This window comes from Lissotriton helveticus, chromosome 8 (genome assembly GCF_964261635.1).
Source record: "Lissotriton helveticus chromosome 8, aLisHel1.1, whole genome shotgun sequence".
Lineage (NCBI taxonomy): Eukaryota > Metazoa > Chordata > Amphibia > Caudata > Salamandridae > Lissotriton > Lissotriton helveticus.
In genome coordinates, this window is record NC_136069.1 from 146,643,920 (window position 1) to 146,661,293 (window position 17,374).

At 49.4% G+C, this 17,374-nt stretch overlaps 1 long non-coding RNA gene across 6 annotated transcripts in view; it reads right to left on the bottom strand.

The window, feature by feature from the left end:
- LOC144772442 (uncharacterized) overlaps positions 1 to 17,374 on the bottom strand; it is a 299,204-nt gene that overhangs the window by 126,152 nt on the left and 155,678 nt on the right. The window contains exon 1 of one of the 6 annotated variants that reach the window (XR_013599750.1): positions 14,070 to 14,164. The exons of 2 other annotated variants lie outside the window; for them this stretch is intronic. This is a non-coding gene — a long non-coding RNA (uncharacterized LOC144772442). Of the gene's footprint in view, positions 1 to 13,484; positions 13,508 to 13,535; positions 13,737 to 14,069; positions 14,165 to 17,374 lie in introns of those variants that run through there. 3 more of the 6 variants (XR_013599748.1, XR_013599749.1, XR_013599751.1) reach the window with 3 other exon arrangements.

Genomic DNA, 17,374 nt, shown 5'->3' on the forward strand with positions numbered 1-17,374 from the left:
GGGATTGCCATTTCTTGAGGTCCGCCTTTGTCCGGGCCACCAGGGGCGCGATGTTTAATGCCCACTCAAGGTCCGGCAGGAGGGCCACCCATATCCCGAGGTATTTAACCGAGTGGTGTCTGAGGGGAATGGACGACTGCCAGTCAACGCACTCTCTGGCGGGATGCAGCGGGACCAGTGTGGATTTGGCCGCGTTGAGCCGGAGCGCCGAAACCCTCTCAAAGTCAGCGAGGATGCGCAAGCACCTGGGGCCTGAGCCCGGCGGGTCCGCCAAGTACAGGAGCATGTCGTCAGCGTAGAGGGCTTTTTTGTCTACGTGACTTCTGTTCCAGGCCCACCCCTGGACGAGGGGGTCCCGCTGGATGAGCGTCGCCAGGGGCTCCATCGCTAGCGCAAATAGGAGTGGGGAAAGGGGGCAACCCTGACACGTGCCTCTGCTGATTGGGAAGGCCTCGGAGAGCGCCCCATTGCCGAGCACTCGGGCCCTAGGGTTGGCGTAAAGGACCCTGATAAGGCGGCGAAACAACGGGCCGAAGCCCACTCGCCTCCAGCACGTCTTGCAGGTATTCCCAGTTTACCGTATCGAAGGCCTTTTTGAAGTCGAGGAAAAGGAGGGCCAGGTATGGGGACAGGTGGGCCTGTTGGGCCAAGGCCAGGTGAAGGCGGCAGATGCAGTGGCGGGTGCCCCTGGCCGGCATGAACCCGCACTGGTCAGGATGTGCCTGGTCCTGGAGGTGGGGCTTAAGCCTCTGGGCTAGTATTGTGGCGAAGAGCTTGAACTCGGTATTAATGAGCGAAATTGGGCGGTAGTCCGCGCAGCTCGTGGAGGGCGGGTGGGTCTTGGGAATGACTACTATCGTGGCCAGGTCCGACTCAGGGGAGAAGGTGCCATCCTGCGCCACATGCCGGAAGAGGGCCAAAAGTCGGGGAGCCAGGATATCTCGAAAGGCAGCATATTACTCCTGTGGGTATCCGTCCGGGCCAGGCGTTTTGCCGGGGTGGAGAAGGGGGATGGCCTCCAGGGCCTTATCCAGGGCGAGGGGGCGCTCCAGGGCCTCCGCAGACTCAGGAGTGAGAGAGGGGAGCCGGGCACCGGCCCCGTCTAGCAGGGCGATCAGGAGCGCATCCGGTGGTCGTGCCACGTATAGGCGCGTATAGAAACTTGCAAAGGTTCCGGCTATGGCCGCGGAGGTTACCTGGAGGGTACCGTCTTGTGCGCGAACCTCCGGAATGATGCGGTGAACTTTGGGATAGGAGACCAGGTTATGGAAGAATTTGCAATTTTTGTCCCCCCAGCCATACATCCGCACCACCGACGATCGCCACAACATTTGGGCCGAGTCCAGTGAGACCTGTTGAATATCCTCCCGAACCAGCGTCAGCTGTCGGGTGTGGTCTGCGCGCCAAGCAGAGGTTTGCTCTGCCTCCAACGCCGCGAGTCGGGCCAACTGGTCCGTCCGTTTGGCATGCACCAACCCCCTTGCCACCCCGCGAATCACGGCCTTGCCAGCTTCCCATAGGGTTCCTGGCGAGGGGACTGACCCCTCATTGGTAGAGAAGTAATGGCTTAGTTCTTGTCCTAGTATGTCCACCAGTTCGGGGTCCTTCAGGAACTAAGCATTCAGACGCCAGACCGCTCGCGGGCCCGTCGGTGAAGAGCCAGGTCAGAGAGAGACGGGGGAATGGTCGGACAGGCCCCTGGGCAGTATAGCCGCACCTGAGACCAGGTGGCAGTCGGTGGCCGGAAGCAGGAGAAGGTCGATACGGGAGTGGGTATGGTGGGAGGCCGATGTGTGAGTGTACTGTGCCTTACGGGGATTCCAAACCCGCCATATGTTGCAGAGCCCCAGAGCCGAGGCCCAGCTCGACAGAGCAGCGGCAGAGGAAATCCGGACCACGGACGGAGTACCGGTCGTGTCGTGTTGGAATTGCATGACGGCGTTAAAATCACCTCCAACCACCGTGAGGCCGTGCCGAAGGGAGGAGAAAATCTGTGTAAGGCATCGAAGCATCGGGGGCAGGAGGGCAGGCGGGATGTAGAGATTCAGGATACTTAGAGGGCAACCCTCCATAATGCCTGATATCGCCACATAACGCCCCTGTGGGTCGGTGCAGGCCTTGGTCAAGGTAAAGGGGAGGCCTCTCCTATAGCAGGATTGCTACTCCTCGGGGCCCGCGCATGAACCCAGAGTGCCATACTATCGCGAAGCCATACCAGGCCAGGAAGTTGCATTGTGTGGCTAAGAGGTGGGTTTCTTGGAGAATAAGGACATCCGCCACGTGGCGGTGGGCCGCCCGGAGGACGGCCGCGTGCTTAATACCGTCCAGGAGACCATTAACATTCCAAGAAAGAATGTGGAGAGGTCTATTCAGCGTGTATGCCATCAGGGGAGGAGAAGAGGTAGGGGGACCATGGATCGCCGGGAAGCGCACCCAGGGAGAGAGGGCCAACAGCGCCGCGCAGAGGCAGGAGGAGCCAATCCAGGGCATTGAGCGGATATGGGGCATTGAAGGCCCGAGCAGGGAGTCGGGGGATGGGGGGCCCGTAGGCGGCCAAAAATAATAAAGTCGTGGGCAACAGGAGATGCGTGTCAAGCGTGGACCCACCCACCACATTTCGGCAACAAGGAGAGCTGCAACCAGCCACCCGCAGGTAGCACCACCAAAGGCAGAGGAGCGGCTAAACAGAGCTGAACTAAAAAGCGGCCCGTAGGCGGCTAAAAACAACAAACCAGTGAGAGTCAACGGACTCTTCCCCCCCCCCCCGATCCCCCCAACTCCCCCCACCCTACTCTTCAAAACAGGAATCATCTGTCGCCCCAAATTTCAAACAAACAACAGGGCTTCTTACTAGGGGGAAGATACTAAACTAAAACGGTTAGTAGGGAGCAGTAGCACCAGTCAAGAGTTTGTTAAGGAGGACCCCCCTCCATATCACAAGATACATGCTAACAGCTTTAAACACAAGAGCTTCAAAGATGTGTGTAGTTTAGGATACCAGCAACAGTCACGCAGATGACAGAAAGGATGTGGGGCGAGTAGGAAGAGATGGACAGGGCAGGAACAGTGACTGTGAGAGCGTAGACAGTTCAGGACCCTTCCCCCATGGGGGTCCCCCATGGGCGGCCAGATCCCCCAGGCAGCGAGCAAGGCCCAGATGGCTGGCCCGAGCGGAGCCGGCATGTCAGACCTGGCCAACGAAGATCAGACACCAGGTGAAGTTGGTTCAGACCTCCACATCGTCTGAGGTTCCACGGATCACAGGGCTGCCAGATAAGTCTGAGTCCGATCTTGCCTTTCGCAGGCCCGCACCCAACTCCGGGGTCCCGTCGATGACAACCAGGGAGGAGGGGGCAGCAGAAGGGGGAGCAGCCTGGTTCGTGAGCGGAGACTAGGGCCCCTCCTACGGGAGCCGGTGCGGCGTCGCCGTGACCTAGGCGCGTCATGGTTCGAGTGGGTTGGAGGTCTCCGGGTAGGAGATGGGGCTCGCCCAGGCAGGAGGGGGCGTTTCTCCATTAGCCAAGTCCATGCCAACTGCGGGCTATCGAAGAAGGTCTTGTCCTGGAAGAAAACTTTGAGGCGAGCCGGGAAGAGGAGACCATATCGAAGTCCCATCGCCCTGAGCTTTTGTTTGACTTCATCGTAGGACCTGCACTGCGATTGGACCTCTCTGGAGTAGTCCGGGAAAACCATTATTTTAGAGTCCCTGGCAGCCCCCAAGATGGCGTCCATGTCCCGGAAGTTGAATATACGAAGAATGATGGGTCGGGCCGGGGCGGCTTGGGCACAAGTGAGCGGTGGGCTCGTTCTATCGCAAACCAGGGGGAGAGCTTCTCTGCAGGCATCCAGGAGCGGAACCAGGCCTCGAGGAAGACAGCGGTGGAGCCCTTCTCCACTCCCTCCGGAAATCCCAGGAGGCGCAAGTTGTATTTTCGGCGGGCCCGGTTTTCGGCGTCCTCCGCCCTGTTGTGGAGCTCCGACGTCAGCGTCTGAAGACGGGCCACCTGGGTTTTGAGGGTGGTCAGGTCGTCATCCGCCGTGGAGATACGGGATTCCGCCGCTGTGATTCGAGCCATGGCGTTTCAGAGGTCTTGTCGAAGGAGTTCCACATCCACCTTCACCTCCCCAATCTTGCTTTCCACGGAGGCCTGGGATGCACTGATTGCTTGGAGGATTGTGGACAGGTCCCCTCCCTCAGCCCCCTGCAAAGGTAGGGGGCCGGCGCCGGATTCGTGGTTTGGTTTAGTGAACTGGTCTATTCGCATCTTGGTCAGGGGAACCGGAGTTTGTGTGGTTTTTCCCCTGCCCATGGTCGCAGCGATCCGGATGGCAGCGCGTGGGGAGTGATTCCGTCCCAAGGGCCCACTCCGGAGGGTCAGACCTCCCAGCGTCTCAGGGGGTTTGGAATCTTCGGGGTCTGGTGGTGGCGCTTCAGCTCCGTCAGATCCCTGCCCGAGCGAGGTTTTGCCTGATCCTAACGGACCCGTCTCTAAGCCGCACGCATTCGCACGACGGCTTTCGGGTAAGTGGCTCCCCTCCCTCCATGCTTGCCCTAGTCTGTACTCATTAGTCGCATGAGTTTGTCCCAACTTGTGCCGCTCTAATTTTTTCCAGATTCAACTATTACGGATATATCCCTATCCGGTCCCACACCGTCACGGACTGGTCTCCCAGCCGGACGTTCTTCCATGACGGCAATCGGGTGAGTCCATGTCCCTCCGGCTTGCTCATTGAACTCGCACTCCCTTTGGCATACTTAAACGATTCTGTATTCTATTTTTGTAGAGTCCACTTTCTTGGGTACGTTTAACCCGGACCCTCACCACCAACGCCCTGACATCCATTGTTGCTCACACGGTGAGTGTTGCCTTTACCAGTATCACCATCCACCTAGGTATTGGCAGCCATTTAGTGGTTCAATTTATTTATTTATTTTTTGGATCATTTTATAAATTACGTCCAATCCGGAGTACCATCTGGGACACTATGTACATACCAGCCTCAGCCTTTTGCCCACTAGTGAGGGTATTCAGACCACGTTTCCCTGATTTTATGGTTGGCTGGCACTGTATTTTTCCGCAGCCCCATTTTGCCTGGGCCTCCCACCAACGCGGTATCAATGTTAAGCAGTGGTGCGGACCCGTCCACCTTGTTCGCTACGGCCTTTCTCCACGCGCCAATTACTAATCAATCTTCAATTCATTTGACATGTATGTAATTCATTTTATTCACAGTCCCAATATAATCCATAGGACTTTAACGAGTGCCTTGATTTCTACCCCTTCTTTTGGGGTGATGTGTTTTTGTTTGCTTATTGATTTACAGGGGCTAGTGTCCCGTACTTACAAAATATATTTATATACCAAATAGGGTGTGTGCCCCTCCAGTCCTGATGAAGACCCTCCAGCAAGACAACCATTGATGTCTGCACCTCCGAAAGGGTCGAAACGTCGACACACGTCTACTTTCCATCGCCAACTCCACTCCCCACTATTTTCATTAATTGAACTATTTGGAGTATGGCGTCCTTTGAATAATTCATGAACTTTTTTGTCTCATTTCATTGTACAGTGTCTGTAACATTGCTAAATGATTGACAACTGTTGATTTTACTGTCACTTTTGAAATCTCACTTCTTCCTTCACCATCTCCCCACAACCACCACCACTTCCCACCCCTCCCGCTCTTGGGGCACCATGTAAATTATCGACTTGTTATTGTGTATATTAATTGCATATTTAAATGCGCATTCCCATTGTGAAGTAAAACAGTGTGGATTCAAGTCATGTTTCTTTGATTATTTTGCAATTTTGTGTCTACATTTTCCATTGCTACTGGGACCCCTCTTTTTTCACTTCAGCTCTGTCACAGGCCACCGTCCTTCAGGCCTCCCCCCACGGCACAGGCGGCAGGGTCCAGGGGGCAAGGAGACCGGGGGGGGGGGGAGGGAGAGGCCCCACTCCTCGTGCGGCGACAGTTAGAGCGGCCGGAAGGCCTTACAGCGGTCTCGCAAGGTAGGGCGCCAGTAGCCAGCAGAATCGACCGACCCCCAATCAGGCAAAGCAGGGCCCCAGGGAGGCGGCCCACGGGCGAACGCGCCCGCCACAGTCCCCACACCACCTGGGCCCCAGGTTCTGGGCAAGAGTTCCGGTAATGGCCGCAATGGGAGGTCGCAGTGCCCTGTGGGTCCCTCAACTCGCGGTGAACAGGCCTGGGGGGGCAGGCGCCCAGACGGTCAGATACTCCGCCGGCCCGATACCCCCACAAGAGTCCAAAGGTGCCGGGGGAGGCACCGGGGGACCAGTCAGTGGCCCAGCGGGGGGCGGCCTCTACAGGCAATATACTTCGGGCCTCCCAGGCCTCTCAGCCTGCTCAAGGAGCTCGCGGGCGAGGCCGAAGGGGAGCCCCGTGCCTTCTCCCAATCCCTCTCTCACCTCCGGAGGCTCGCAGCAGCCCCGGGTCACCTCAGGTTGTGGGCCAGGGTCCAGTGTTGCGGCGATGCCGCGGCTAGTGCAGGGCCAGCCCCACGGGCTCCACAGTCCGTCCTCGTGGCTACAGGCAGGAAGACAATGAGGGAGGCCGCACAGGATCTAGCGCGCCCGGGGCTCCCCGACCTCCCAGCCCTCACAAGCCGCACAGAGGCGAGGCCCAAGGAGGAGCCCCCCGCCCGTTTCGATCCTCTCCTTACCTCTGGGGCCCCCAACAGCCCCCGGCCTCCGTGGGTCTCAGGAGCAGGTTCCGCTGGTGCGGCGACGCCGGGGCATGCCCAGGGGTGGCCCTCGGGAGCCACTCGCCCTCGCAGCAGCCCTAACCCGATGTCAGTGTGGGGCCGCCTCAGGCATCTCAGGCCGCCGATGCCGCGCCTCGCCCCCAGCGCCAAACTGGGCAAACACCGCAGCCTCGGGAAGGCCTCCGTCATCCAGTGGGGGGCCCAGCGGGGAGCAGGTCACAGCAGGGAGCAGGTCACAGCAGCGGCTCCACCCGCCCGACAGGGGCGGGGAGCCAGGCGGGCAGTCGGGAAGCACCCGTCGGGGCTCCCAAGACCAGGCCGCCTCGCCAGCTCAGATGGGGGCCTCCATTTTGGAAACAGCGCGGCCAGGATCAGGCCGGCGGAGGCTGCAGCTTGCACTACACATTGCCTCTCCCAGCACTGCCAATGATAGTAACAACACAACTGCTAATCATGTCACGCCTACAAACGTGACAGTTCGGACCATTTCGGGCCCCATAAGCTATAAGAATGGCTTGGGCGGAAAGTAATAGTCATTTTTAATGTAGATTGAATTACTAATTCACTGTTGTGGTCATCTCTAAATTAGCCAGACAGCACCACCTTTTGGCATACTTTCAAGCACCGGTGGTGACAATTAAGTGCCGGCACAGAGCACCGGAAACCACCGGCTAAAATGAAGCACTGGTTGACAAGCTCCCGTGAGCTCCAATGGATGATTTCCTTCTTAGCTGTGCAATAAACATGGACTACAAATGAACTGATGCAAGTAAACAACAACAGTTTACGCTTCAAAACGCAAAATGAAAATTCTGCTCGGCTAAGACTGGATTTTGTTGATTTACATTATTTATTGTACCTGAATACTCTTCCACTTTTACCACTACACACCTTTCTGTATATACTACCACCTTTTCCTTCTTACTAGGCCCTGGTCCTAATATATTGAGCCCCACCTCCAACCACAGACAGAAGAAGAAAAGATTTATTTGTTTTTTTACAACCATAAAATGTAACACTGTAAAATGTACTACAAAGTATGTTAAAAAACAATTTCACAATAAAATATATATCATTAAATCTTAATAAATAGAAAAGGAAAAAATTATTCCACTCATCTAGTAACCGTATTCACGATAAAGTGCATCATGGTGTCTGGATAAATACGAGATTTTACAATTAATTAGTAACCGTATTTCCTGATTCAATATCCTCTTTTTTTTAAAGTGAGTCAATCATGTTTAAAAGCTTTACCCCTGTACAGATTAAGATGTTTGATGACTCCCCTGCGCAACAGGTAATGGTCTGCCTGCAGGTACATATATTAAGTTCTGTTAAGATGGTTTTTAAGATCGTTTTTCTTGCTTCACCAACTGCTGGACAGACACACATCATGTGACAAAGGGACTCCTTGTGATATCCACATAATCTGCAAGTTGCATTATCGTATTTCCCTTTCCAACTTGGTTGCAAATCCTTTGTTTCGTATCCCCCAAAACGATACAGCATAAACTTCTTTTTCAGGAATAAATTAAAATGAGCTGCTAGATAGGCTTGAGGTTTTAAATTTACACATGAATTTATCACTGTCCAGGAATGTCGCCTTTTTACCATTGTGTTTTTGTCTTCTAAAAAAGATAATTGTTTTGCGGAACCGTTGCACACTTTGTTGAACGCCACCCTCTCCATCTTGCTATCCCATGCTTCTTGAATACCCAGTTCTTCGAGAGCTATTCTTAGGTATTCACCCCATGAACACGGGATTTTTTAATCAAACTGGGCCTTTATTACTGACCAGCATAGATTATTCAGGGTACCCTGTTCCGAAGAGCGAAATTTCCAACATAATTTCACAAAGACAGATTGCCTCTGGAATTTCTGATTTTGGAGTCCAAATTCCAGGCGAATCTGTGTTGGCGACGCTGCTCTTGGGAGATGAAAGATATCTTTGTACACTTTTGTTTGTAAATCGTTTAAAATTCCAGATTCCCTACCATGCCATATTTCAAGCCCGTAAGCCAATGCAGGGAAAATAGCGCTACCCTTGTTTTTAAAAGATGACTGTAAGATGGGCAACTCAATTTTAATTGGAGCTGTTTATAGGCAAAAATTAAAGTTTGGGCTTTTGCTCTTATTGCACTTTTTTGATCTTTGAAGGACATGCAGCGCCCTAAATTGATACCCAGATACTTATAGCTGCCAACTTCCTCTATTTCTTGACAATCGGTGAACCTCTTGAATTTTCTTTTAGGTCTTGGGCCGACTAAACCACAGACAGTTTTTTACCTACCATGATAAACTAATACAAAAAACAAAGAAGCTATAAATACAATACTCTCTCACTTGCACATGTACCTCACATACACAACAAACATTGGTAAGTGCATTAGGCTTCACCAATGTTATTAACTATTCTATTTTATTCTATATTAATTTGTAGCACGCACAGCTACTCCTAAGAGTGTCCCAGTGCGGGCCTAAAAGAAATGGGTCTGAGTCAACAGTTGGTGCTAAAAGAGCAACGTTTTTAGCTTTTTCTTAAAAGTCAAAGAATCTTGAATACTACGTAGAGCCAGAGGCAGAGCGTTCCATGCCAAAGCAGCTTTTTGTTGTAATTAAAGGAAGTCCATAAGCCAGGTATAAATATCATGTAGGTTTAATTAGGCTTAGTTACAAGTTCAGGTTTAAGCAGATAAGTTAAGATGAATAGAAATAGACCCCACCAGATGTGGCCTCCCTGCCACTCAGCCTGCCTGCCATCAACTGCCACTCCACACAAGCCATTATAGAGTAAACAAAGGTCCAAAGCTCATTTCAATAACATGAAAAATGATAAACACAGACTTTAAATAAGAACTGCGTCATGTTTTGACTCCAATATCCAGCCGGACAAGGAGATGTTTATTACAAAGGATTTTTGAATTGTATACAAATTTTAGAAGTGGGACACCCCACAAATGACTGGGCACAAGCCTGTACCGAGACCAAAGGGAAGGAACAGTAAAAAGGAAAAATAACAGGGAAAAATAACAGGCAAACAGTTTGGAGAAAAAGGTGGCTTACAGTGCATTCAATTATGTAAGCTCTAACCAACAGTAACTACCACACATATCATAAACATAAAGGGAGGCAGTTCTGTGCAAACAGTCGACGTAACGTTTCGATCCCTATCTCCAAAATAAGGTTGGGATCATCTTCAGGACTACAATATATAATTTTGCCTGTGTGATTATATCAGCCTGTAGGAATTAAACAGGGGAACAAAAAATATATGGGGAACAGTTTAGCAGAAAAATATATAACATGTCTATAACAATTTACTTGGGTGCGGATTCAGTGTGATAAAAGTGATAAAAAGTGCAAGAGCTATGTACAATGTGATCTTGTGTATTTACAAATTGCCAGCGATTGAGGGGGCCATTTAAAGAATCATGCCAGTGATGGAGAGCAATTGCGGGCGTGCTCGTGTCGGTGGTACATGCATATTTCGTGCAGGTCAGAGACACCCTTATAAGTCAGAAACCTGGCCAAGTGGCGCATGGACAATACATAAGATCAATTTTATTGCGTCAAGGACAGTTCATAAGTACGGGAAGGATACAAATACTGACCCTAGCAGTCCGCAAGGTTGCGGTCACAATGTGCAGGGTCTCAAAGGGAGGCTTCGGGGAATCTAGAATGAAAATTAGGTTTTTGAGCGCGTAACCGTGCTGCATAGGCCTCTTAGTGAAATGGAAGAATTAAGATTTTAAATTCAGTTTACCTGGGGTGCCAGACTGAAAGCTTGGGGCCGCCTCCCAATGACCCGAAAAATAACGGGTGGGTCCAGACCGAAGATCAAAGTGTGGCCTTGAAGAAACGGGGATAAAGTTAACTAATGAAAAGACGGTGACACGAAACTATTCTGTGTTTTGACACCACTTTACCTGCGCACGGATGCAATTGAAGCTTCGTTTAGAAAATGGTAGGACACGCCAAATGAAGCGAGCCTGAGCCGTGCGCACCTAAAGGGAAGGGAGAAGGGAAAATATTTTCTAGTAAATGTGACGAAGTTTGGGTAATTACGGTCTTCACCGTAGTCTCAGGGACACGAAAGCGAAAACAAGCTTACCGTAATATAAATGATTTAGGCTACAAATGGGTCCCGTCTGGAGAGCTATCCCCGTTTCTTCAAGGCCACACTTTGATCTTCGGTCTGGACCCACCCGTTATTTTTCGGGTCATTGGGAGGCGGCCCCAAGCTTTCAGCCTGGCGCCCCTGGTAAACTGAATTTAAAATCTTAATTCTTCCATTTCACTAAGAGGCCTATGCAGCACGGTTACGCGCTCAAAAACCTAATTTTCATTCTAGATTCCCCGAAGCCTCCCTTGCTGAACCCTGCACATTGTGACCGCAACCTTGCGGACTGCTAGGGTCAGTATTTGTATCCTTCCCGTACTTATGAACTGTCCTTGACGCAATAAAATTGATCTTATGTATTGTCCATGCGCCACTTGGCCAGGTTTCTGACTTATAAGGGTGTCTCTGACCTGCACAAAATATGCATGTACCACCGACACGAGCACGCCCGCACTTGCTCTCCATCACTGGCATGATTCTTTAAATGGCCCCCTCAATCGCTGGCAATTTGTAAATACACAAGATCACATTGTACATAGCTCTTGCACTTTTTATCACTTTTATCACACTGAATCCGCACTTAAGTAAATTGTTATAGACATGTTATATATTTTTCTGCTAAACTGTTCCCCATATAATTTTTGTTCCCCTGTTTAATTCCTACAGGCTGATATAATCACACAGGCAAAATTATATATTGTATTCCTGAAGATGATCCCAACCTTATTTTGGAGATAGGGATCGAAACGTTACGTCGACTGTTTGCACAGAACTGCCTCCCTTTATGTTTATGATATGTGTGATAGTTACTGTTGGTTAGAGCTTACATAATTGAATGCACTGTAAGCCACCTTTTTCTCCAAACTGTTTGCCTGTTATTTTTCCCTGTTATTTTTCTTTTTTACTGTTCCTTCCCTTTGGTCTTGGTACAGGCTTGTGCCCAGTCATTTGTGGGGTGTCCCACTTCTAAAATTTGTATACAATTCAAAAATCCTTTGTAATAAACATCTCCTTGTCCGGCTGGATATTGGAGTCAGAACAAGACGCAGTTCTTATTTAAAGTCTGTGTTTATCATTTTTCATGTTATTGAAATGAGCTTTGGACCTTTGTTTACTCTATAATTCCAATTACCCGAGGTCCTACGCTACCTATACGGGTTCCCTTGTTCTATATACCACTCCACACAAGCCAGGCACACAGGATTCTACTATGATATCAGGCATTCCAAGAGCCACACCAGCTGAGTAGCAGTGAAAGCAACAAAGCTAAGTATAACATATCCCCCTTCCTTGGGGAAAAGAGAATTCTCAAGTGAAGGAAGAAATGTGAACAAACATCAAAAACATACAAAGAAAATATACAATGTATTCTGAAAAGAAAGCATTAGTGTTGCAAATACAATGCATTGTAAAAGAAAGCATTTACATTGCAAATACAATGCATTGTAAAAGAAATCATTACATTGCACATTAAAAGATAAACATCAACTCCAAAGATGAGCAATGCATTTCCAAACTTAACATTTACATTACCCATCCCCCTCCCTCAGGAAAAATAAAAATTAAAACATGCATAAATAACACTGGTTATATAACAATTAATGCATGAATGCAGGGGGCACTCACCACCCCAAAACTGACCACTATAAGGCACTCATCACCCTAGACAAACAACATACGAGTCACCACCTTAACCAACATATAGGGCGCTCACCACCCTAAACAAGCAACAGACGAGGGCACTCACCACCCTAGAGGAACAACATAGGACACACACCAGCTTAAACAACATATAGGGCACTCACCACCCTAATACAACTGCACGGGGCACTCAGCACCCCAAAACTGACCACTATAGGGCACTAACCACCCTAGACAAACAACATAGGGCATCCCCCACCCTAAAACTGATCACTATAGGACACTCACAACCCTAGAGAAACAACATAGGGCACTCACCACCCTATAGGGCACTCATCACCCTAGACAAACAACATACGAGTCACCACCTTAAACAACATATAGAGCACTCACCACCCTAGATAAGCAACATACGAGGGCACTCACCACCCTAATACAACTGCACGTGGCACTCACCACCCCTAAACTGACCACTACAGGGCACTCACCACCCTAAACAAACGACATAGGGCTTTCACCACCCTATAGGGCACTCACCACCCTAGACCAACAACATACAAGTCACAGCACCTTAAACAACATATAGGGCACTCACCACCCTAATACAACTGCACGGGGCACTCACCACCCCAAAACTGACCACTACAGGGCACTCACCACCCTAAACAAACAACATAGGGCATTCACCACCCTATAGGGCACTCACCACCCTAGACCAACAACATACAAGTCACAGCACCTTAAACAACATATAGGGCACTCGCCACCCTAATACAACTGCACGGGGCAGTCACCACCCCACAACTGACCACTATAGGGCACTTACCACCCTAGAGAAACAGCATAGGGCACTCACCACCCTATAGGGCACTCACCACCCCAAAACATGACCTTTAAAAATTGCGCAAGCACACCATCTCATTGCAGGCAGCTAAAACCTCTACAAATTCTCCATCAACCCCACACGAACCACGATACAAACATTACAATGACCAGCATAGTACTGCAAGAGAAAGTCTCGTGCCCCGGTGAGCGATCTCTCACCCGAGATTGTCAAAGAAGTGCTGTCCTCCACACGGTAGCAGTGGTAGTATTATCAACAAAAGTACCCTAGACAGTGAATCCCTTGAATTGTCCATTCGATGGTAGGCACACACTAGACCAAAACGAAGAGCCTCCCATCCTCATGTTATCTCCCAATAACAGCTTGCATGTCGCTGAAACACTGCTCGCATGTAACTGAAAAGGCTCACTATGTGCCAGTTCTCTCTCCCATAACATTCTGATGGTGGCACGCATCCCACATCGCGCTGGATGGCTCTGGGCACGCAGCTGCTCTAAACGTGCCAGTGCGGCACAACAATGCACCAGAACGTCACAAGTGGCTGAAGGAAGGTAGGCTTCACGCGCTCCTCGCGCACTTCTCTTTTAAAAATCAAGGTGACAGTTAAGCATTTCTCGCGCACTTCAGATTGCGCAGTAAAATTCATGTCGATTTAAACAAAGGCGAAATATGTACTGTCACTTTCTGCCCACATTTCTTTCCGCATGCAAACAGAGCCGCTACATACAACTCACAAGTGCATTAAGATCGGCGAGCAACAGGAAGGCATCAATCTTCAGACAAGGGCTGTACACATGAACCTTGACTCCTCTGCCCTCCTTGACTCTTCTGCCCTCCCTGTAATAATTTACTGCCACGTTGTACTTACTCGTAGATGGTTGAACGCCTTGGGCTGCAGGCCGTCGAGATATAAATAGACACTGGTGGGGTCTGATCAAGGCGTTTTTTTTTACTTCACAACTGTGGCTTCTTTTCTTTATTTCCAGTTTCTTTTCTCTTAATAGATACCTATTTCTTTTTTTTTCTTGCATTCTGTTCATTTCGGCGTGGTGTATGCCTTGTGTGTTTTGGCTCATGTGTTTTGGGGTGGTGAGCGGCTGTTTGTGCCTTGCGCAATTTATATAAGGTCATGTTTTGGGGTGGTGAGTGCCCTATAGGGTGGTGAGTGCCCTATGTTGTCTCTCTAGGGTGGTAAGTGCCCTATTGGGGTGGAGAGTGCCCCGTGCAGTTGTATTAGGGTGGTGAGTGCCCTTTATGTTGTTTAAGGTGCTGTGACTTGTATGTTGTTGGTCTAGGGTGTAAGTGCCCTATAGGGTGGTGAATGCCCTATGTTGTTTGTCTAGGGTGGTAAGTGCCCTACAGTGGTCAGTTGTGGGGTGGTGAGTGCCCCGTGCAGTTGTATTAGGGTGGTGAGTGCCCTATATGTTGGTTAAGGTGCTGTGACTTGTATGTTGTTGGTCTAGGGTGGTGAGTGCCCTATAGGGTGGTGAATGTCCAATGTTGTTTGTCTAGGGTGGTGAGTGCCCTGTAGTGGTCAGATTTGGGGTAGTGAGTGCCCCGTGCAGTTATATTAGGGTGGTGAGTGCCCTATATGTTGTTTAAGGTGGTGGGTGTTCTATGTTGTTCGTCTAGGGTGGTGAGTGCTCTCGTATGTTGTTTGTCTAGGGTGATGAGTGCCCTATAGGGTGGTGAGTGCCCTATGTTGTTTGTCTAGGGTTGTGAGTGCGATCAGTTTTAGGGAGGTGGATGCCCTATGTTGTTTGTCTACGGTGGTTAGTGCTCTATAGTGGTCAGTTTTGGGGTGGTGAGTGCCCCGTGCAGTTGTATTAGGGTGGTGAGTGCCCTATATGTTAAAGGTGGTGTGTGTCCTATGTTTTTCGACTAGGGTGGTGAGTGCCCTATATGTTTAAGGTGGTGTGCCTCCTTTGTTTTTTCGTCTAGGGTGGTGAGTGCCCTATATGTTTAAGGTGGTGTGTGTCCTATGTTTTTCATCTAGGGTGGTGAGTGCCCTCGTATGTTGCTTGTATTAGGGTGGTGAGTGCCCTATATGTTGTTTAAGGTGGTGTGACTCCTATGTTGTTTGTCTAGGGTCGTGAGTGCCCTATAGTGGTCAGTTTTGGGGTGGTGAGTGCCCAGTGCATTCATGCATTAGTTGTTATATAACCAGTGTTATTTATGCATGTTTTATTTTTATTTTTCCTGAGAGAGGGGGATGGCCAATGTAAATGTTAAGTTTGGAAATGCATTGCTCATCTTTGGAGTTGATGTTTATCTTTTAATGTGCAATGTAATTATTTATTTTACAATGCATTGTATTTGCAACGTATATGCTTTCTTTTACAATGCATTGTATTTGCAACACTAATGCTTTCTTTTCAGAATACCTTGTATATCTTCTTAGTTTGTTTTTGATTTTTGTTCACATTTCTTCCTTCACTTGAGAATTGTCTTTTCCCCAAGGAAGGGGGATATGTTATACTTAGCTTTGGTGCTTTCCCTGCTACTCAGATGGTGTGGCTATTGGAATGCATAATGTCATAGTAGAATCCTGTGTGCCTGGCTTGTGTAGAGTGGCAGTTGATGGCTGGCAGGCTGAGTGGCAGGGAGGCCACTCCTGGTGGGTTTATTTCTATACATCTTAACTTATCTGCTTAAACCTGAACTTGTAACTAAGCCTAATTAAACCTACATGATATTTATACCTGGCTTATGGACTTCCTTTAATTACAACACTTTTCAAGCGAGAGAGCTCCCACCAAGCCTTTGACGATTGTACTGGGGGATCTGAGCAAGAAGTTGTGAAGAGGAGCGCAGCTGTCTCACAGGGACGTAAAAAGAAAACCTTCTTTGTAGGTAAGTGGGCCCTAGGCCATTGAGAACTGTAAGCTGTTTTTGCTGTAAGTCGAAGGGGTTAAAGCTGCTTTAGCAATAATACAGGACACTGAAGTAAGAAGCAGGAGCGGCTGCGTTGATTTGTCCCCGCGGGTGCATGTCTGAGCCCCAGGTACAGAACCTGATGTTGATGTGGACTAGCATAGGCTATATGTGGCTCCAAATTGTCCCTTCTGGGACGGCGTGAGGCTGACATGGAGTCAACCGGCGCCACCTCGTGATACATGGGATCTATTGTTTTAGAGCGCTCTGGATCCAGTCTGGAGGCTGAGAGTATTCTACAGGTGACAAAGGTGTGGTGAGATAGAATATCCATCAGAAGGAGGGTTGCCAGAGGTAAGTACCCTGTTCTCTCTCTCAGGTTGACACCCTCTGTGTACACACCATATACCATCCACCCAGGCTTGAGCAGTGTCATTGACCATTTCAGATTACCTCACACAACGCCTAATATTAATGAGGAATAAAGTATTCTGGCGTGACTTTAATGTCAACTTCGTCAATCCCAAATGCAAAACTCTCTCACAGAGTTCAAACCATCACCTGGAGACCTGGTCACGGCCAGTAAGGACAGTGACCGCACCCCAACCATGCAGACAGCCACTAATACCATCATAATAAATAAGGAACATACACCCAAAAATCATGTAAACAGTTACACGGCGAAAGGAATAATATGAGAGGAGCCAGAAATACTGCTTGTGTTTTTTTTTTCCTCAGGCACAGCAAAGCTTCTGAAAAAATATCTGCCGCACAACAGTGGAAGGGGTTTTCAAATGAAATGTCAATTGAAAATGAAACAAAGCTCCTTCCTTGGCTGTGATTTGCGAGAAAAAAGAATGTGATTGCCAGGTGGACGTCATTAACATGCAACACCTGAGCCATAATCCATGCCACACCGTGGGACAAGGATCAACGCTTAAAAAAGCAATTAGCTGACTCAAAAGCAATGTTTAATGAGTCCTCAGTGCCAGGCTGTCTGAGTCCCAGACTCTTTGTTGCATGTAGAATATATTTGTCTCTTCTTCGCTTCATTTTCCATTTATTGTGCCTGTTACATTATCTGGGCGAGAACCTGCCCTGGCGTATGCCTGGCCTCTGCGGTTCTGCAGGTAGACTGCGGAATTTGATATCATCACCTGTTGCG